This window comes from Herpailurus yagouaroundi, unplaced genomic scaffold (assembly GCF_014898765.1).
Source record: "Herpailurus yagouaroundi ecotype Mexico unplaced genomic scaffold, PumYag 184, whole genome shotgun sequence".
NCBI lineage: Eukaryota > Metazoa > Chordata > Mammalia > Carnivora > Felidae > Herpailurus > Herpailurus yagouaroundi.
Genome location: NW_024412415.1, coordinates 18,516,223 through 18,538,528, shown reverse-complemented (window position 1 = coordinate 18,538,528; position 22,306 = coordinate 18,516,223). Strand labels below are relative to the sequence as shown.

Below are 22,306 nucleotides of genomic sequence, written 5' to 3'. Positions count from 1 at the left end.
TGTGTGTGTGTGTGTGTGTGTGTGTGTGTGTGTGTGTGTGTGTGTGTCTGCATGCATGCCAAGAGAACTTTGGGGTGTGATGAAAGGACAAGTTTGAAGATCTGGAAAATGAATAGGACTTGGGTCAGAAATGGAAGAGATTACCAGGCAGAGGGAACAGCAGTATGTGCGGAGGCCCAGGCTGAAATGTTTTTGCAGATGTCTTGAATCTGAATTATTATACAGCTGAAAGCTTGTTTCTTCCCTGGCACAGCTGAGTGACATAATACCTTCCCATCAATAACAAAAGTGTTCTCCAAGGCTGTGGTTTTCAAGGCTGGGGAGGAGTGGGCAGAGGGTTTTATATTCCTCTAAGGGAACAAATTAGGTTGGTGGAGGAGAGGTGGGGAGAAAATAGGTGCTGACTAAAAAGCTTCACAGGTGATTCTAATATAATTACAGGTTGAGAATTAGAACACTTATATGGAGGGTTTAAGGCAAATGACTTTTATTTTTGCCCCTTTATTTACCATTTTTCTGGAATAATCTATAGTTCCATAGTTTTATATTTGTAGACAGAGATATAATACATAGTGGAATGAAGTCAGCTGTGTGCTTTTGAAAGCAAACTTGAGTGAGATAGTAGGAGAATAACAATAGCAAGGAACTAGCTGGGAGGTGGGGTGAAATAGATGATGAGGGTCTGATTGTATGTCATCGTCAGCAAAGGTGGAGAAAACGGGTAGGCAAAACTTGAGAGATATATCAAAAGTAGAGAAGACATCATGGAGAACAAAAATGAGAGAGGAACGGACTCCTATGGTTCTGGTTTGGGATGCTGGTGCTTGGATACACCATTAGCCCTACAGGGTGGCTGTGTTGATGTAAATATAAAGATACAACATTTCAGAATAGCCCACCCACTCAAGCATATTCTTAAGAGAGGTGGGCTCTCTGGCCTACACACAGATTTGAGATGTAAAATCAAGTAGTCCTCACAGGAACATGTTACTGAATGGGGAAGACATGATGTTAGCATGCTAGTGAGGTGAAGATTGTAGGTTCAGTCCTTTAGGTCTGGTTTGTATTTCCCAGTGTTGGTGGGCAGTGATAGGTACTTTCATTCCAACCAGCTGCCTACCATTGGACACACAAGAACCATGAAGAACGAGTACCAAAGGTTAGCCCAAATCTGTTCCTGCTGGTAAAGAAACAAAAGCATGGGGCACCAGGATGACTCAGTCAGTTAAGTGTCTAACTTTGGGTCAGGTCATGATCTCATGGTTGGTGAACTTGAGCTCTGCATCAGGCTCTGCACTGACAGCTCAGGGCTTGGAGCCTGCTTCAGATTCTGTTGTCTCCCTCTCTCTCCGCCCCTCCCCCACTGGCGCTCTCTCTCTCACTCTCTCTCTCTCTCTCTCTCTGTCTGTAATCCTCTGTAACAATTGGTCAGGAGCCCTGTGTCTATAAGTGAAGACAACAGAGGAGGGTATAGAAGCACAGGTGTATTGGAGGGCAGACAGGTACTGGCAAGTATTGGTTTTTGTCACTTTCACCAGAATGCAAATTTTGCTTTTCCAAAACTAGTCTAGTTTACACAGTTGTTCCCCCATGAGCCCCCATTTTTTTAAATAATTGTTTTTAATTAATAAATGTTTATTTTTGAGTATGTTCTATGTGCACATTGTGTTTTAAAAGTTAAACAACACGGTGGGGCGCCTGGGTAACTCAGTTGGTTAAGCATCCTCAGTGACCTGATTTTGGCTCAGGTCATGATCTCATGGTTCATGAGCTCAAGATGCGTTGGGCTCTGAGCTGACAGTGTGAAGTCTGCTCAGGATCCTCTCTCCGCCTCTCTCTCTGCTCCTCCCCTGTTCAAGTGTGCATGCACGCGCACTATCTCTTTCTCAAAATAAATACATAAACTTCTAATTAATTGCTTGATTAAGAAAAGTTAAACAACATAGAAAGGTATACAGAGAAAACCAAGTTCTCCTCCTAATCTATTACCTCAGTACCCAATCCCCCTGCCCTAGAGACAACTCTTGTTACCAGTTTCTTGTGTGTCTTTTAGAGATAGTCTATGGCTTTTCAACTATGTGAGCATGCATGTACATGCCTGTGCATGTGTGTGTGCATGCATGTGTATCCCTCTTTTAAAATAATCAAGGACCTCTTCCCTCTCCCAAATAACTTTCTGGGAAAAAGATTGAATGCTTCTTGCTTCCTTTATTCTGCTCTTTTGACTGACAGTTGCCTTCCTGTAAATATATTTATATGCCCAGCAAGGTACTGCCCAGTGCAATTATCTGAACACTGAAATTAAGGACTAGCACCAGGAGGGTGACCACCCTTCTGGGTATATTGAAAGTGGTATCAAGTGTTTCATTAAAGTGCTTTAATCCAGTTCTTTTATGAAAGACAACTTAATATAGGAAAGTTGTTCAAAATTTAAGCTTATATAAATATATGCTATCTACCACCCAGCCTCCCTATTTTAAAGTAATATAACACCCAGATGCAGATACTATATCATTTTAGAACACTGCCTTCAATACAATGATAGAGGTTTTTAATCAGTTAATTATTGTACTGTATATATATTTAATTTTAGACCCTGGTTTTGTCATGGCATAACCCTAGTAAACATTTTTACTATTTGTTGCATACCTACCATGTCTAGGCACCCTGTATCTTTTTATAATTTTTTATAATTTCATTTTTTAAATAATTTTGTAAACTTTTTATAATTTAAATTTTTTATAATTTCATTTTTAATTCCAGTGCTCTAAAAAAATAACTTATTTGTAAAAGAAAATGTTATTCAAGAAAAAAAGATGACAAGGGGTGGACTGGCTGGCTCAGTCGGTGGAGCATGTGACTCCTGATCTGAGGGTTGTGAGTTCAAGCCCCACACTGGGTGTGGAGATGGCTTAAAAATAAAATCTTTAAAGAAAAAAAGAAAGAGGGGTGGCTGGGTGGCTCAGTCTGTTGGGTATCCAACTCTTAATTTTGGCTTGGGTCATGATCCCAGGGTTGTGGGATGGAGCCCCACATCAGGCTCCAGGCAGGCAGGGAGCCTGCTTGGGATTCTTTCTGTCTCTCCATCTGCCCCTCTCCCTTGCTTGTGCTCTCTCACTCTCTCTCTAAAATAAAAAAAATTAATCTTTATAAAAAAAGAAGAAAAAAGATGACAAGAATCACCCATAACACCCCCCACACAGAGATAACCCCCCTTTTAAAGAATATTCTTCTAATCTTTTCTCATTGGGATGATACATACAAACTATTTTACAGCTTTTAAAATTAAAAACTCCCATATTATTACATTTATGGTAGAACATTCAAAAATACATAAAAGAATAATGGAGACAATAAAAATTCCTGATAATTCCATCATCCCTCCCCCCTCCCAAATACCTCATGACTAGCATTCATTCATTTAACAGATGTGAATAGATAAGGTGTTTATGATTTGCAGGAAAGCAGAGATCAACAGAGAAAAACAAAGACAGTTCCTTCTACTCCTAGAGCACTCTATGTCAGAAAATATTACACATTTTGTGTTTTATAGCTATGCTGTCATTTAAGCAATCCCCTATTTTTGGACACTTGGGTTGGTCCATAAATTGATTGGGTAAGCATAAATTTATATGACTTTATTATACCTTAAATAAAGTATCATAACTGACATAAACTTTCTGACAACCTTTTCTATCATTGTACATTCAGTGATTTTAGGGGTTTTTGTTTGGCTTCGTTTTTTCAATTACTAAGGAATGACACAGCAGTCAGCCACATTATACATAAAACTTTACTAAATATCTGTTTTATTCCTTCAAACTTAATTTGTAATTATTAAGATAATACATGCAGGATGTAGAAATTTTGGAAAATATGATACATTATAAACAATACAACAGAGTCAAATTATCCATCCCATAATCCAGAATAATACCTGGGTATAGTTTCGTTTCCCTCTGGGTTTTTAAAAGTACAAAAATAAAGATACATTAAAAATTTTTATTTTTCACAAAATTGAGCTCATAGAGAATTTAAAATTGAACATATTTCAGTGCCATTAAATATTATCCAAAGCTTGATTTTAAAATTTTTTCTTTGGAAATTATTTCACAAATTTTAAAAGGTACAAAAATAAAATGGTACCAAGAACATCCATAAATCATTTTCCCAATTGTTAGCAGGACCCACTGACCAGTTGTTTACATTTGACCCCACTTGCTTAAATGTACACACATGCTCAAGCACTCATACTCCCACTCTGTGTCTGTCTGTCTCACATATACACACACACACAGACATTTTTTTCCATGAATCATTTGAGGTTAAGTTATAAACATCTGGTCTCTTTCCCCTAAATACTTGAGTGTATTTCCAAGAGCACAGCTATTCCCTTATGCAGCTACACTTCACTTTTGTCAGTTGACCCAGTAATGTCCTTCATAGCATTGTTCTCCTCCAAGACAGAATCCAGTCTTAGGCTGAGCTGTCTCATATCTCCTTTTTTTTTTTCTTTAATATGAAACAATTCCACGGCCTTACTTCATCTTTTATAGCATTGACATGTTTGAAGCATACTATCCCCACTTTATTTTTTGTTTGATATTTCCTCGTGATTGGATTGAGGGGATGCTTTCTTACCCAGAAAGCTGCATGAGTGAAGTGTGTCCTCTCAGAGGATCACATCTCGAGGCCACAAAGTCTGTCTGTCCCTCACCTAACTGGTGAGTTTATTTTGATCACCCAGCCAAGCTGTTGCCAAGTTTTTCCGCTGTATAATTGCAGTTGTGTTTTTTTTTTTTTCTTTCTTACAACTAATAAGCAATCTGGATAGAGACACTTTAAGGTCATGCAAATAGCCTTGTTTGAAAAATTCCCCATAGATTTGGCTTCTACTGATTCTTGCCTGATCTATTGTTTATCACAATGCTTTTATTTTTTTATTTTTTTAACGTTTTATTTATTTTTGAGACAGGGAGAGACAGAGCATGAACAGGGGAGGGTCAGAGAGAGGGAGACACAGAATCGGAAACAGGCTCCAGGCTCCGAGCCATCAGCCCAGAGCCTGACGCGGGGCTCGAACTCACGGACCGCGAGATCGTGACCTGGCTGAAGTCGGACGCTTAACCGACTGCACCAGCCAGGCGCCCCGAGAGGGAGAATCTTAAGCAGACTCCATGCTCAGCATGGTGCTCCATGCAAGGCTTGGTCTCACAGCCCTGGGATCATGACCTGAGCTGAAATCAAGAGTTAGATGCTCAACTGACTGATCCACCCAGGTGCCCCAATTATAGCCTATTAAGTGTGAAATAGCATTATGTCTAAAAAAGGTGCAAACCTTAATTAACAATACATTATTGCTAAAACATGTGAACCATCATCTGAACTTTAGCAAGTCATAACCACTGATCACAGATCACCATAACAAATGTAATGAAAAAGTTTGAAATATTTTAAGAATTACCAAAGTGTGACACAGAGACACAGAGTAAATGCTGTTGGAAAAATGGCACCAATACACTTGCTCCATGAAGGTTGCCATAAACCTTCAATTTGTAAAAAAAAATAAATAAAAATAAGTAAAAATAAAAATAAAGCAATATCCACAAAGCACAATGAAACATTGCATATCCCTTCCTCTACAGTGAGAACCCGGCACCCATAACATCTCTATTTTTGTTTTTCTCTCCCCCACCCACACTTACTCATTTACTCAATCGTATCATACATCTAAAGTAATTTCACCCATACCCATAAAATAAACAAATCTGCTATAAAAATTTTTGTTAGGGTTTATTTTCAATTCTTCCCCCATACATATGCCCCAGCATCCCTTGGGAACTTGTTAGAAAAAGTCCTACTGATTCAGTCCTACTGATTCAGAAACCCTGTGGTAGAGCCCAGTGTTTTTATAAGCTCTGGAAGTGATTCTAAACCTAAAGTTTGAGAGGCATAGCTGGAAATGTGCACCATGGGTTTATGATATGTATGTGTGTGTGTGTGTGTGTGTGTGTGTGTGTGTGTGTGTATGTGTGTGTGAACACACATAACCATGCATTATTATGTAAAGTTATACTTTAAACATATCAAAATAGGGGAGCCTGAGTTAAGCATCCAGCTGTGGCTCAGGTCATGATGATTTCATAGTTTGTGGGTTTGAGCCCCGCATCAGTCTCTGTGCTGACAGCTCAGAGCCTGGAGCCTGCTTTGGATTCTGTGTCTCCCCCTCTTTCTGCCCCTCCCCCACTCATTCTCTCTCTATCTCAAAAATAAACATTAAAAAAAACATATTTAAATATAAAACAGGTCTAGTGCAGACAAATAGAGGTTCTTCTATCACAGCATGGGTGTGAGGGTGTAATGTAAAAGAAAATAGGGGCGCCTGGGTGGTGCAGTCGGTTAAGCGTCCGACTTCAGCCAGGTCACGATCTCGCAGTCCGTGAGTTCGAGCCCCGCGTCGGGCTCTGGGCTGATGGCTCAGAGCCTGGAGCCTGTTTCCGATTCTGTGTCTCCCTCTCTCTCTGCCCCTCCCCCGTTCATGCTCTGTCTCTCTCTGTCCCCAAAATAAATAAACGTTGAAAAAAAAAAAAAAAGAAAAGAAACACTGTAGCTCTATTTTCTCTTCCTGGTGCCAGCCCAGGAGGATAATCAGGAGGCAGAGAGGGAGGGTGAGTGTGAAGTACCCTAACCTACCAGAGGGGGTGCCCTCCAATTCCACAGCTGTCTCCTCTCTGAAGTAGACAACTGAGAGTACAGTCAAGATGGAGGAGGTGCAGTCAGTGCTGAAAAGGCTCACACCTGTTCCCCGTTTTCCCCTAACCTCTTCTTTCTTGAGAATCACCATATAAATCCCTCTGCCTCCAGCATTGAACACATGGATGCTTCTGCCCTAATTCCCTACATACTCACTTCTCCTCTACGGATTTTTATGATAGTCAACATACCTAGGTTTTTCAGGGACAACTTCATGGTGGAGAAAGGGAAAAGAGTTACCTGGACCTTCCCTGGCCCCAGTGGAAGATCCTACCAACCAGGCTTTCCTAAACCTAAAATCAAAAGGCATCACCTGCTGCTTTTCTTAAAATGCAGATTCCCAGGCCACTTCTAAAATTCTGATTGGGTCAGTCTGTAGTCTTGACAAGTGTGTGGAGTGATTCTTTTGACCTTCGCAAGTTCTGAAATACTGGCATAGGAGCAAGTGGCTGTCCAACTTGGGCATCTGAATTACCTGGGAAGTTTGTTTAAACTGTGTATTTGTGAATCCCGTTTTCTCAGAGAATCGAATTCAGTAGGGATAAGATGAGGTTCTAGAGTGTATTTTGAACAAACCCCCTCGTCATGTGCCCAGGTGATGCTGATGTATTTGGCCCACAAACACATCAGTTAGAATTTCTTCTCTGGACTCTAGACCCTGCTTACTTGGAGTGTGTTCAGAGACCAGCAGCTAGGCATCACCTGGAGCTTGTTTCTTTTGCAGACTCTTAGGCCGCACCCAGAACAGCTGAATCATAATCTTCACAAGATACCCAAACGATTCAAGTTTGTACACCAAGTTTGAAAAACACTGATGTAGAGTACTGGTTCTCAACCTGACTATGTATATGTTAGAATCACCTCGGGAGCTTTAAAAAATCTCAGGGCTGGGCCTCTGCTAGACTGAATAAGTCAGTATCTCTGGAGATAGGTTTCAGGCAGCAATGTTTTTGAAGTTTCTCAGGTGATTCCTATTTATAACCAAGGCTAGGAACTTCTGAGGATCCTTCTAGACTCTCCCACTGCAAAATTCAGGCCAGAATGGAGACCCAGGGTGCAAGGAATGACACCTCTCACTCCTCAATCAAAGGTCTCCCGGGGCGCCTGGGTGGCTCAGTCAGTTGGGCATCTGACTTCAGCTCAGGTCATGATCTTATGGTCCATGAGTTCGAGCCCTGTGTCGGGCTCTGTGCTGACAGCTCAGAGCCTGGAGCCTGCTTCCGATTCTGTGTCTCCCTCTCTCTGACCCTCCCCCACTCACACTCTGTCTCACTCTCTCTCTCAAAAATAAATAAACATTAAAAAGAAAATTTTTTTTTTTAAAAAAAGTTCTCCCAACAGCCAGAGGTCCTACACAAAAAAATCCAATGATTTGGCAGTTACCAGAAGTAAAAGAAACAAAATATTTCATTTCACCTTATATGTAAATCATTCTTCATCTGAGTTTTTCAACCCTTGATTTGACTGCATCCCTGTATTTGAGGGATGTATGGACCAGTCACCACCCAGACTGAGCAAAGACAGACACAGCATGTTTCTGTCCTCTGATGACCAGTGTCCCCACCTGAGCATTTTATCTGGGTGAGGCTGATAAACTTGTTCAGCTTGTTTCAATGCTACTCCCAGCTTGTTTCAATGCTTCAGCCCAAATTCAGCCCCTCTGCATCTTCTGCTCTTCCACTCTGTTACTATAGTCCCCTCCTTACCTGGCCCTGACCTGCCTTCTGACTCGGTCATAAGAGTAATGGCAGTGCTCCCTCTCCCTCTTTCTCACTCAAAGAGAGAGAGAGAGAGGGAGGGAGGAAGGGAGGGAGAGAGAGAGAGAGAGAGAGAGAAAGTAAGTCAACCTTTATGGGGTGCCTGGGTGGCTCAGTGGGTTGAGCGTCCGACTCTTGATTTTGGCTCAAGTCATGATCCCAGGGTCATGAGATTGAGTCCCACGCTCAGTGTGGAGCCTGTTAAGATTTTCTGTCTCCCCCCCCCCCCCTGGGCCCCTCGCCTCCCCCTCTCTCTCTCTCTCAAAAAAAAAAATTGGAGGTTATTTTTGAAGGAATTCAATTTTAGAACTTTCAATTGCTGTGAATATTATAAAGTATTATACATGGCTATTGATTAAAGAAATAGGATCGAAAAATTAAGACTTGCAATTCACAATAGGCCTATATGAGATAATAACACATCATAAGCGTGAAATTCATCAGGTCTACCATTTGTTTTGACTTTTAGAGGAATCAGCATCATAACTAGGGCATGAATATCACTTGTTTCCAATTATTAGGGTCTAAACTATTGAGGGGCTCCTTAAGATGAGGGATACTGATATAGTAAAATTCCAGTGGGTCAGGCATAAACAGAAGTTTAGGAATTTAAAAATCAGAATCCCTGAGGATTCTGAGAATCCTCAGAGTTTCAGAGAAAAGAGCCATGTTACTAACTGAATGAGCAGGTACAAGACAGCCGTGTTGCTTCCTGCTGGTTCCTTTGAAGCTGCAATGCAGGGAAAGAGTATCGTGGAGAAATACTGGGTATTTCTTCCTGTGAGTGTCAAAAAGCTTGAGCTTGTGCTCAGGAAAATTGTGTGTGTGTGTGTGTGTGTGTGTGTGTGTGTGTGTGTGTGAGAGAGAGAGAGAGAGAGAGAGAGAGAGAGAGAGAGAGAGATTGTCAATGCCCAGCAAGAGGACAAAGCAAGTCTCACAGGGATATGAAAATTTATTCATTCAATGAGGATACTCAGCTCACCTTTCTGGTTCAGGTTCAGCCAGTACTGGAGGGAACACAGAACAAATGGGAGAAGACAAATTTTGTGGGGAGAAAAACTAAGATAGTCTAGAACCACACAAAAAAGGTTGTTTGAGGGGCCACAGAGAGTAAAGGCTTGTGTGATTCCCTAGTACCCTCCTGGTTTGTGTCTGAGGAATACCTGAGCCACATCTCCTCATCTCCTCCAGTACCATCACAGGGCCCTGCGCAGGCTGGAATCCCGGCTCCACTGTGGTGACCTCAGGACAGTCCCTGAACCCCTAAGCCTCAGGCTGCCCATTTGTAAACTAGACATAATAATAGTACCTACTTCCCATAGTTGTTGAGAGGCTCTGTAAGGTGATACACGTGCAGAGTTTAGCACAGGGGAAGCAGCCATGCGTTTCAGATGATCCTGTTCCACTTCTCCCAAGCACAGGCAGCCTCTGCCTTCCTGGGATCATAAAGTACGATAGCCTCACCTGTTGGCCATAGCCTATTGAGTTTTACCTAGAGAAGAGAGGTGGATAGAAATATTTCATATGCTGACTCCAGAAGGACTCCAGACAGCAGATGCCTGGAAAGACGGTCTCTGTCCTAGATGGCTCTGTTAAAGAAGCAAACCAGGTGGGGTAAGGAGAGGTTCAGGTGACTTTTCCAACCAGAATTTGTGTGGTTTTTAAAACATTTTTAACGTTTATTCATTTTTGAGAGACAGAGCATGAGAGGGGAGGGGCAGAGAGAGAGAGGGAGACACAGAATCTGAAGTAGGCTCCAGGCTCTGAGCTGTCAGCACAGAGCCTGATGCGGGGCTTCAACTTGTGAACTGCGAGATCATGACCTGAGCCGAAGTCAGACGCTCAACTGACTGAGCAACCCAGGTGACCCTCGAACCAGAATTTGATAGGGCACATTCTCCCACCTTTAGCTGCTCCCCAGCTGCTCCACTGGGTCAGCTCTAGCTTCCTTTCAGAGCCCATATCCACATGAAGATAGCTGTCCCCTGCCCCTCTGCATCCCTATCAAAACGAGTTTCCCTCTCCCAGGCCAGAGTGGGTGTACTGTCCCTGCAAAGCCGAATTCCCTCTGTGTCCTCTCCTGTGCTGCTCACTCTCCTGGATGGGCTCACTGTAATCCTTTCAGCCATAGCAAAACAGGTCTGATAACTGGCCGCTGCCCCCTGGCCCACTGCTCCTGTATTGGCTCACCTTGGCTGTGGGTTCCCTGGGCTCCCTTTCACCAGCTGTTTCTGCCCATTTAACCATTTTGGAAGAAGTTTTGATGATGTGTCCATTGTGCTGACATCTGCCTCCAGGGCACAGTGGGTTGAAGGTTCCCCCACCCAATCAGCTGTGTGCCCATAGACAAGTCACCTAACCTCTCTGACATTGTTTCTTCATCTATAGAGAAAGAAGTAATACCCATTTCTGCCTCACTTGAGTTTTGTGGGGATCACCTAGGAAGGTTCAATGGTGATGTTTTAAGCACTGTAAAGCAAGAAACAGGGGTGAGTTATAGGGATCATTTCTGGCTGGGAATGTCTGCAGGTTTCTATTAGACCTTCCACGTGCATGCCCAGAAGAGTTTCCACTGGTGCTCTGGCTACCCGCAAACTCACAGACATAAGCAAAGCTAGCTTGTGTCCAGCAGGGTATACTGATTGGCTCTACCTCCCTCTGCTGGGCATCACAGTTTCCAGACAATGTATGCAGGAGTTCACTTCCTGTGCAAAGGCTGCCCTTGACCCCATCAGCTGGAACTCACTGGAATTGCTTTTTAAATTACACACAATGCATTGTTCTGTGTCCTCTAAATCTGCCAATTAAAAAGCTACATCATTCCAAAAACAACTGGGAGCCTGGATTATAAAAATATGCATAATATAGCAAAATAACTCAAGGCAAGGCAGGTAACATTATGACCCAGTACTCCTGGAGTCTGAGCTATAATTCAGAAGCTGTTGTGGCCTGTACTCTAGTTGTTTGAGCTCCACAGTGTAGGTATTGGCCTGTTCAAATGGGCTCGGAAACCTGCCACATTCACTTCCATAGTTTCCCTTTTTATTTATTTTTTTTTAAATGTTTACTTATTTTTGAGACAGAGAGTACACACGGGGAAGGGGCAAAGAGAGAGGGGGACAGAGGATCTGAAACAGGCTCTGCACTAATAGCATAGAGCCCAAAATGGGGTTCAAACTCACAAACCATGAGCTCATGACCTGAGCCGAAGTCGGACGCTCAACCAATTGAGCCGCCCAGGCACCCCAGTAATTCCCCTTTTTGTATCTCTCCCAACCACTATCTTCTTTTACTAAAATCTGTTTCATTTGCATTCTTGCTCCTCCACATAGAGTCTGCCTTGAAAGCAGCTTCAGCCGTCAAGAGAGGGTCTTTGGGGGCTCAGTAGATATGAGGAGCCGACCCCTGCTTGTCCTGGCTATAGTTCAGAAGAGGCAGACAGGGAGTGATAACAGAGGACTCACCCTGCGTACATGCTCAGCTACTTCTTTCGTGAATAATTTTATTAAGATATAATTTATATGGTATACAATTCACCCACTTAAAATGCATAATTCAGTGGTTTTAGTATACTTACAGAGCTGTGCAACTATCCCCACAACCAGTTTTAGAATCTTTTCATCACCTGCCCCAAAAAGAAACCCTGTACCCATGAGGAGTTACTGGTATTTCCTCTTACCACCCACTCAGCTTTAGGTAACCACCAACCTACTTTCCGTCCCTGTGGCTTTGCCTATTCTGGCCCAGCTGCTTTTTTTACCCTTTCTTGGCTTCCCTGAAGCCCCAAGCTCCCCTGAGCAGAGTATGCAAGGATGAAGGTGGGTTGAAGGGTTGAGTATGCAGGGATGAACGTGGGCAAGCCCATCAGAAATCTGGGTAGAATTTTGGGGTGTGCTTTTACCTTACCAGTGCACCCCACCTGACCCTGGAGCCTCAAGGGGCCTGAGGGCCTGAGCAGCTGCCTGCATTCTCCTCCAAACCGAGGCCAGACCTCCTGTGAATGACAGGGGGCATCACAGGGTCACCTGCTCAAGAATACTCTGCCTTGCAGGTTGTGGATTTCGGCCCCAGCATTGGCCTTTAGGGCAAAGACACCGGCTCTCTAGAAGGCCCCTATTAAAATGCCACACCGTCCTGAGATGGCAAGGCAATTTCATGGTGCCCTGGAAATTTCAGCTTTCCCCTTTACTTCTCTCTGACCCATCTCCCTTGGGATCCTGTTAGGATGGCAGACACTTGGGCAGTTGTTTGGAGGGAGAAGATATTTTGCCATAGCACAGGGTAGGCATACAGTCCTCCTTCAATGTATTACATTCAGACCACCAAATGAATCCAATTTGAACCCCCCAGGCCTGGTTCTTTCACCCTGCCTCTCTGGGGTTCTCCATCCAGACATCAAGGCTAAAACTGCCCTCCCCGCAGGTTAAGTGCCTAAATTTCATTCAGCCTATCATATGTAGTCCTCATAGTGCATTGCTGAGATTTAGTAATGTCTCTAAAGTGACAGACGCGTGATTTGTTTCTCATTTGGCCCCATTCCCATTTTATTCTATCAGATAGGCATGACTGCTTAGAAGTGAGCCCCCAGTCCTGATTTTCACTTGTGTGTATGTACATCTACCCCCCGCCTCTGCCACAACACTTAGTCCTTCTTAGTAAAACTAAGGTAAGCTGGACTTTTCCTTTTTTTTAAAAAAAATTATTTATTTTGAGAGAGAGCAAGAGGGCATGCACAAGGATGTGTGTGTGTGTGGGAGAGAGAGAGAGAATCCCAAACAGGCCCCACACTGTCAGCGCAGAGCATGATACAGGGCTCGATCTCACGAACTGTGAGATCATAACCTGAGACGAGATCAAGAGTCAGTCACTTAACCAAATGAGCCACCCAGGTGCCCCAAGCTAGAATTTTCTGAAGGACTTTTACAAAGTATGTCTAAGAATAACGCAATTTATGAAGCCAAATTTTCTTTCTTTCTTTCTTTTTTTTTTTTTTAGTAAGTCAGTCAATACATGTTTATGGAGCCAGGCATTGTTCTGGTACCCAAGATGCAGTAGTGAATAAGAAGAGCCTACTTATTAGTGGCAGGGGTGATGGGTGATGTAAGTTTCTATCCAGGCACCAGTTCCTATCAAATGCAAGACTCTGTGCTTCTGAAGCTCAATTTTCTGATCCTATCTGATAATATCATTTACCATACATGCAGGTCTTATTCCCCTTCCCACCTCACTGGAAGGTGTTCTGCCCAACCATCTTCTCTCTTTAATCCCCTCGGCCACCTCTGCCTGCCAGGAGTGAGATGGAGGTAGTACTGGTACGTGGGTGGTCTGACAAAAGAGAGGGCATGGACTGGAAAGATTGCCCAGCTATCCCTAGTGTGAACAGTTTCAATGCTCACACTTGTCCAGGTGCCCATTAATGACATAGAAACCCATAGTCCTGAACAAGGTCTGTACTGCCTGCTGCTCCCTCTGGAGTGATGTAGAAAGCCTTTATATACATCAAGTCATAGAGTTGCACCTTGAAGGGACTATAAGTCATTAGTCCAATCCCTTCATTGTACAGTTAAGGAACCTGGACCCAGCTTGGTTAAATGACTTAATCCAGACGTTTGACTAATTGATGACAGAGTCAGAGCAAGAGCCCAAAGCTTCTGACGACTAGTGCAATGCTTTTTATAAAACCTTCCTCCCTCATAGATGGATAAGATGGAGTATACATTGACTATACCTGGACCCACAGTACACTCTCAGTAAGTACATGTTGAAACATACACAAGAAGGTAGCCTTATTCCAGTACACAATTTCATCCGATGTGAAGCAGCCAACTCTGGGACAAATTATCAAGAAAGTCAGGAAGCAAGTTAAATAAATTGTCCTACAATTTTCACGAAAAGGTAGCAACCCAGTAAAAATATAAGCTGCAATGGTTTAATGGCTCAGAATCCTAGGAGGGCAAATGCTTACCTGTTCTCAATGTCTGTGGTCCTGGTTGCTGTAAATATTTTAACCTCCAGAGCTCATAACATTTAGAAGTCAAAGCAACTATGAGGAATGTGAGTTTTTGTTTATCACGTTCATTCAGATGAACGCAGATCTGGATTATTTGCAGAACTGGCTGATGATCCTGCAGAGCCATTACTTGCTGTCTTTGAGAAGCCATAAGGTGAGAGGAGATGTGCTACAAAGTCAATATAGTGGCTATATATTCTAAAAGACAAAGTAAGGTTGCGTTGGAAATTATTTAACAGAGGTGATAATAGACTTTGGAAACCAGGAGAGACACTGCAGCCATGCATTAATTGACTGACAGGGCTTTTGAGTACACAGAGGCCTTGAAGCATAGTCTGCTCATTTAAAGAAGGAAGAAAAAAAGATCAAGTGACGTGTCCAAGTTCATGCAACATACTAGAGGCAGAGCAAATATTCCAACCTACTGTGTAAATTCAATATTTATACTTGTATCATGACTGAAGAAGAAAATTAATTTGCACACATCTGGAATACTCCCTTAAGGGTTTATAGTTTTAATAATCACTTCAACATATATTGTCTTATTTAGTGATTATTTTAATCCTGTGATGAAAGAAGGCCATTGTTCTGTTTTGCAGCTGGGTGAGCTAAGACTCAAAGAAAGTGAGGGACTTTTCCAAGATCACACATCTACCATTGGTCACAGAGCTGGGACTTGAGCTGTGTCCTGAGCCCATGTTCATCTACAAAGTTATCTTATAAATGTATCTGGCTTTATAAATGTCTTCCAGGCCAGTATGTCTGTGCCCACATGCTCCTAGACAAATTTTTGGCAGATTTTGCATAACTCAGTCAGCACTTTAGATACTGTAAAGTCCTTTCTGTCATTAAATCAGGAAACTGGATACAAGTTGATGAAGGAATGCTTGCCCAACAACAGATTCTAAGATGTTACTGTCTACCATGCTTTATAGAGTATGTTCCAAGACAGGATCTCTTAAACCCTATGTAGTCAAGGGCTAGTTGTTTGTTTATAATTTTCATCTGTCCTGGAACAATAGTTTTGATAACACAATTAAAAATGTATTACTAGGACAATAATAACCCACTTGAATGTTGTAGCAATACCAAAGTGCCATGAAAATTTCTAACTGCTTCTTCTCAATTTTCTGTCCTGATCTTCTGCAGGTCAGTGGGAGTTCACAGACCAGTATGGGCCTGCCAGCCACATTTTGAGAAACACTGTTCTAAGTAATGCCATTCCTGAGAGAAAGTCCCTGAATAAAGAGCTCCTTAATCAAAGACGCTTGGGAGACCCCATAAGTATCAGTGCACATTAGTATATTAAATTGGGGAGACCCCCAAGTGTCAGTGCACATTAACATATAAAGGCTCTAAGAAGTCCTGCATTTAAGAAGCTTTTTTAATCCTTATTACTCACTAGTTCCCAAACTGACCTCAATAACTCAGGTTATTGTTATTGGATACCTTTCAACATCCTGCAGAATTCATATTTCTTGAAATACAGTTGGCTCAGTCTTGCCAACTATGGGCAAAGCACAGGTCCCAGGCATGCCTAAAATGAGAGCCTCTGTCTTTTACCCATATCCTCATGTTCTGCCTTAAAAAATAATTCTTTACCATCTTTTATTCTTGTAGCACCCAAAGTCATGCTCTGCCTTTTACCATCTCTCATGCCTACTTCTGCCTCCCACTTAGTACTCACTGTGGGTACTTGCCCACAGAGAAGATCAAAGTCTCCTAGGATAGTCCCCACTACACTTTGCCACTGCATCCTGCAAATACACTAGCTGTGCACCTTCATAAAAGTGACTCACGACAGGTCATCTTCCTCTACAACACTACCTTTCACAAGCAATAAGTATCCTCTTCCCTTTAATCCATTTCTATGATGAATACTTATCTATTTTTAATGGAAACTATATAGCTAAACAAGAAGTATAACTTTCACATAAAACACATGCAGTGGTTTTCCCTGAGCAGCGGTATCTCTTGTCACACCTCACTCTCACTCCTCTCCTCTTGCTCCCTCCCTTGCACACTGTGTGGACTCTCATGACCTCCATTTGGTAGTCTCCAGGGTAATCTCTACCCTGAAATTTATCCCATAAAAATCTCAAAGCATTTCTCTCATTCATATTCTCTTAACAGTTTTAACAATTGTAGTTCTGTAGAGCCTTTCTGAAGCATGATTTTACTTCTGTGGGTTGTTCCTCCTAGCCTTAGTTAAGGTCACCCAGTGAGCCTCAGCAAGCTTTAGTCCCCTTTTTATTCTACTGATATCTCTGCATTCTTATTCACAGAGTTCTCTGCAGATATACCACATTCACTGAGTCATAGCCACCCCCCCTACAATACTTACCCTTCTATCCAGGCACTATGCCAGCATGCCCTGGATATACAGAATGAGACAGCCAGGTGCCCTGTTCCTGGAATATCTCACTTCCCAAGTTCTGGCATTGTGACATCTGTAATGCTTGAGAGTTCCGGGAGGAAACTTCCAAACTGCATTTCCCCAACATTAGTATGAGATATTAATAGACATTCCCTACCATACAGAGTTCAAGGGTTAAATACTTTTGGGAAACATAATTACATTTGCTAACACATATTGTGAATTTTGAGGAAAAAGATATATATATATATATATATATATATATAGAGAGAGAGAGAGAGAGAGAGAGAGAGAGAGAGAGAGAGTAGGTTTTTCCAAATGTGTTTGACCTGCAAGCCATCTTTTCCAGGAACCCATTGGAGACAGTATCATTTCTCTGACACCATTTGGAAAATGCTGGTTTGGGGGGCACCTGGGTGGGTCAGTAGGTTAAGCGTCTGAGTTCAGCTCAGGTCATGATCTCATGGTCCGTGAGTTCGAGCCCCATGTCGGGCTCTGTGCTGACAGCTCAGATCCTGGAGCCTGCTTCAGATTCTATGTCTCCCTCTCTTTCTGCTCCTTCCCAACTTATGCTCTATCTCTCTGTCTCTCAAAAATAAATAAACGTTAAAAAAAATTTTTTAAAAAAGGAAAATGCTGGTTTGGAAGTAGCTTCAGCCCACCCAGTCCTGCCAAATGCGAAGGACCAGACTGAAGTCATTCAAATATACAACCTAGTTAGGTGGAAAATGAGTTGTGATTTCCCTTAGCTCTGCCTTCTGAATGATAAATTATAGTTCTGTAAGTTGAGTCTACAACTGATGCTCAATTACTTACCTTTCCATAGGTATGTTCTGTGTAATTTGCCATCTAAAGCCCTAATGCCTTCCCAGTCTACAGTCCTAGCCCACACCTCCCCACTGAGCCCTAGGCCCTATATATATACATATATATGCTGCTGTCTGCTGGACAACCACATGTTGGAGATCTTTAATACAATGTCAAACAAGCACTTCAAATGCAGTTTGTCCCACATAGAAGTGATTACCGCTCTCATAAAGTTCATTTCTCCATCTGCATTCCCTAATGGCCTCATTGCTACCTTCCACTCAGAAACCTAGGAGATGTTCCAATCTCTACCCTCCCAGCCAAGTTGTCATTGAGTCCTCTTGATTCTACCTTCCAAGAAGCTCTTACATTTGGTCTCTGTATTCTACCCTCAACTGTCATTGTCTAATATGGGATCCTCAGTACAGTGGTTTTCTCGGGTCAGGTTTTCTGAGTCTTGCATGTAGGCAGGATATTGGAGAGAGCAATGGAGAATAACTCCCACTGGGGGAGTGGAGGAAGAAAGAGCAGGCTGAAGAAGTTGAACTTTGATACAGTTGCAACAATAGCCTCAACCAACCCTATGGGGTGCTATGGAACTGGGTGACGCTTCGGAATTGTCCCAACTTGATGCAAGGAGTTGGGGAGGAGATCCTTAAACTAACACATTCCCACCCTCTTCATCCTTCGTCCTCCAACCCCCATCCTGTACCCTCCGCACCCCCCACTGGTTGTAGGCAGCCTCCCACCCCACTCCCAGGGTGCCATAACCTTTGGCCAAGGGCACTTCCCAGAATGGCCCTCAGCTGAGAGCCAACAGCCACCAACTCTTATAGCAGAGGAATGAATGTCTTACTCCGGAGGGGATCAGGGTGGCATACCCCAGCACCCTTCTCCCAATTCTCCCAATTCTCCCAGTGCTTTCTGATTTATCCCTCACAACGCCACCAGAAGGGTTTTTCTAAACCCAAATTTAATCACACTACACCCTTTCTCAAACCATTCGGTAACTCCTCCTTACCAACAAGATAATTCAGTTCTGATCTCTGTCCACCTGTGAAACCTTGTCTCCTCCCACAGCTTTCCTCCTTTTATGTGCTCTTGCCCCACTAACCCCAATCTACTGATGTTTATCAATCCTACATGAGTGCTGCTCCCCCTGCTGGGCATGAGTTTGTCCCACTTCTCTCTAACAAGCTCCTTTCTAGCCCAGAGTAAGCACACCTTCTTTTTGATGCCTCCTTTAATATCCCCAAGGAGAAGTAATATCCTGTATACTCTTTTTATGCTCACAGTTATTTGCTTCTGTGACTGTAAGAGTGACCTCCTTAAGAGCAAAGCCTGTGTTGTATTCATTTTTTTTTTAATGTTTATTACTTTTGAGGAGGGGAAGGAGCAGAGAGGGGGGGTGCAGAGGATCCAAAGTAAGCTCTGTGCTGACTGAGACAGACCAATGCAGGGCTTGAACTCACAGAGCTAGAGATCATGACCTGAACCAAAATTGGAAACTGAACAGACTGAGCCACTCAGGCAACCCTGTCATATTCGTTTTTGAAAGTGAATGAATGAATCAGTCAGCTACGTGCATCAGTATTGTGTAAAGCTGGGTCTACATGGGCTGATTCAAACTAACTAGAGTTGCCTTCAGTCTAGTCAGCTCTTTTTTCAGAGACTTAATCTAGTTTGCCCAATGAGGGCTATAGTTGCCCCTGGGGGCAGGGATTCTATTTGGGACATCTCAGCTGGCTCAGTATATGTGACTCAGTGCTCTGAGGGATGGGGCATTTATTTTTTATTTTTTTTTCAACGTTTATTTATTTTTGGGACAGAGAGAGACAGAGCATGAACAGGGAAGGGGCAGAGAGAGAGGGAGACACAGAATCGGAAACAGGCTCCAGGCTCTGAGCCATCAGCCCAGAGCCCGACGCGGGGCTCGAACTCACGGACCGCGAGATCGTGACCTGGCTGAAGTTGGACGCTTAACCGACTGCGCCACCCAGGCGCCCCGGGATGGGGCATTTAATACATACTTCCCATTATGTTGATGCTACCTCTTATGTTGAGAAGGGGCACAGCCAGTAATGTTTGGGTGATGTTATGAAAGGTACCATATGGCCTGACTGGCCTAAAACTGTCTCTTTTATGACTGAGCTTTCCCGTCATGGCCTTTCTGAAATTCTTACCCTCATATTTCCCTGTGATTAGAATTGGACCAGTGGTCCTTTGGGGTGAGTGCGTGCTAGGGCCTGGGCAAGCTAATTCATCTGGAGAAGAGAATTTCTATGTCTATTTATTTTTATTTTACTTGTTTCAAAATTTCTGTATTTTGTATATATTTTATCATGTATATAATACTGTAGTAGAGTAACACATATATATAATTTGTAAATAAATAATATTAGGAAGTGTACACTCAAAACATTTTTTGCTAAGTAGCACATGGTTAAAACATTTTAGAGACTCCTTTATTGGACTCCAAAGACTGGAGTCTCCTTCAGCCATCACCCATTAACTTTTCAGCTGATCTGATTGCTGAGCTAATTTGTGCTAAGGCCTTAGGAAAACTCTGAAATCCAGGAGCTAAAGCAATTAGGAATGACAGGTAGGGGCAGGCAGAGGAGCAGGGCTATGTGTGGAGAGCACAGAGACTGCATCTGTCCCAAACTGATGAGCCATCTGGTAGGAAATTGAGAACCTGGAATAAAAAGAGGCAGGAGGTGGAGCAGGAGACAGCAATAGGAGGGCAGCCAACAGGAGGTATGAGGAGGCATGAAAGGGTAACAGGACTTCAGGCAGAGACAGGGACTGGGACATAGTCAAGTTGAAGTGTTGGGAGGGTGAACTTGTGGAGGTTCTGGGTTTGGAGGGGAGCCTGGATCATGCCAGGGGCAGGTACACCCTCCTGCTGCACACCCTCCTACGTGTCCTGGTAGTGATGGTGGCCTCAACGTGCTGGTGTGGGCAGCTGAGATTCAAGCAGCCACCCCACCACCAACTGCCTGGCTGCAGTGCTTGCCATTGGCCTCCTCGTCCTCTGGGTGACGGGCTGCACTTGTACCTTCCTGCTCAGCATCGCCAGGCCCATGCTTCTGATTCTGGTGGATGCCTCACTGCACCTGCAAAACCTCAAGAACAAGATTGAGAACAAGACTGAGAGTATTGGTCTCCTAGGCGCCTGGGATCTGTACCTATGGCCTGGAGAATGTCTGCCCACCCCCGACTCTGGCCTGGAACCAGGGACCCAGAGCCCTTATCCACAGCCCTAAAAATAGAGCTCCCCTTCCAGTTTAAAAAGTAGGGCATCTGCGACCATTCACCCAGGTCCAAAATTTGGATATCCTTCCTATCCAGTCCCCATTACCTAGGAGACCAGACTCTTCCCCAGCCCTGAACTTGGGGCTTGGAGATCAGAGTATCCATGACCAACCTCAAACTCTGGACCCAGAGATACTCCCCCACCCTCAATCTGGGACCCCCCATCTCCCATGCTCAGCCCCAAAGCTGGGATCTGGAACCAAGGGAATCTCTTGAACCCTGGACTAAGGCTTTTCCAGACCTCACCCTAGCTTTGAACCCAGGGCAGGGCATTACCAGTCTTGAACCTGGGACCCAAGTGTTCCCAGCCCCCATCAAGACAGAGGATTCTAGGGGTGCCTGGATGGCTCAGTTGGTTGAGTGTCCAATGTCGCTCAGGTCATGATCTCATGGTTTGTGAGTTGGAGCCCCGTATTGGTCTCTGTGCTGACAGCTCAGAGCCTGGAGCCTACTTCATATTCTGTGTCTCCCTCTGTCTCTGCCCCTCCCCTGCTCACTCTCTGACTCTCTCTCTCTCTCAAGAATAAATAAACATTAAAAAAAAAAAAAAAGACAGAGGATTCAAGCATCCTGACCCTGTTGAACCCTTGGTTCCAGGTGACCCCCACACTCACCAGTCCCACTTGACTCTCTCCAGCTCTCCTGAGGGATTCTGCCCCCTCCCTTTCCAAAGTTCCACAGTGATGAGGACCAAGGGGTGGAGTGGGGTGGGGGTAGCCCTTACCCAGAATGGGGCATCTGTATCAATGTTACCACAACAATATAGGCTGTTGCATCACTCAAGCCAAAAGAAAGAAAGAGAGAGAGAGAGAGAGAGGAAGAAAGAAAGAGAGGAAGGAAGGAAGGAAGGAAGGAAGGAAGGAAGGAAGGAAGGAAGAAAGAAAGAAAGAAAGAAAGAAAGAAAGAAAGAAAGAAAGAAAAGGAAAGAAAAGAAGAGAAAAGAATAAAAGAGTAACAGCCTCTACGTCAATCAGGAAGATACCCCATCTGCCTGTCACTGTTACTGGAGCTCATGTCAGAGTAGAGCCAGCCAGAAATGAAGAAAGCACTGGCTGCTCCACAGTGCCTATGTAGGGGGCTGAGAGGCAGCAATCTGATTGGAGTCAGGGCATAGGAGCCTTCTTAAGTTGCATTAGCATAACCAAAGCATCATTTTTATATAGGTTGTGCAGTTATTTGGGGATGGCTATAGACATTGATTGATGATGGAAATTAGGAGTGGGTGGAGCGTGTTATTAGCAATGTAGTCCTTAGTGCCTCTTTGGCAGGTGGAAGCTAGTGAGCCAT

General features: G+C 43.6%; 1 protein-coding gene across 1 annotated transcript in view; it reads left to right on the top strand.

Moving 5' to 3' along the window:
• Positions 1-22,306, top strand: part of ONECUT1 (one cut homeobox 1) — a 45,443-nt gene that overhangs the window by 14,439 nt on the left and 8,698 nt on the right. The gene's annotated exons all lie outside the window — the stretch shown is intronic.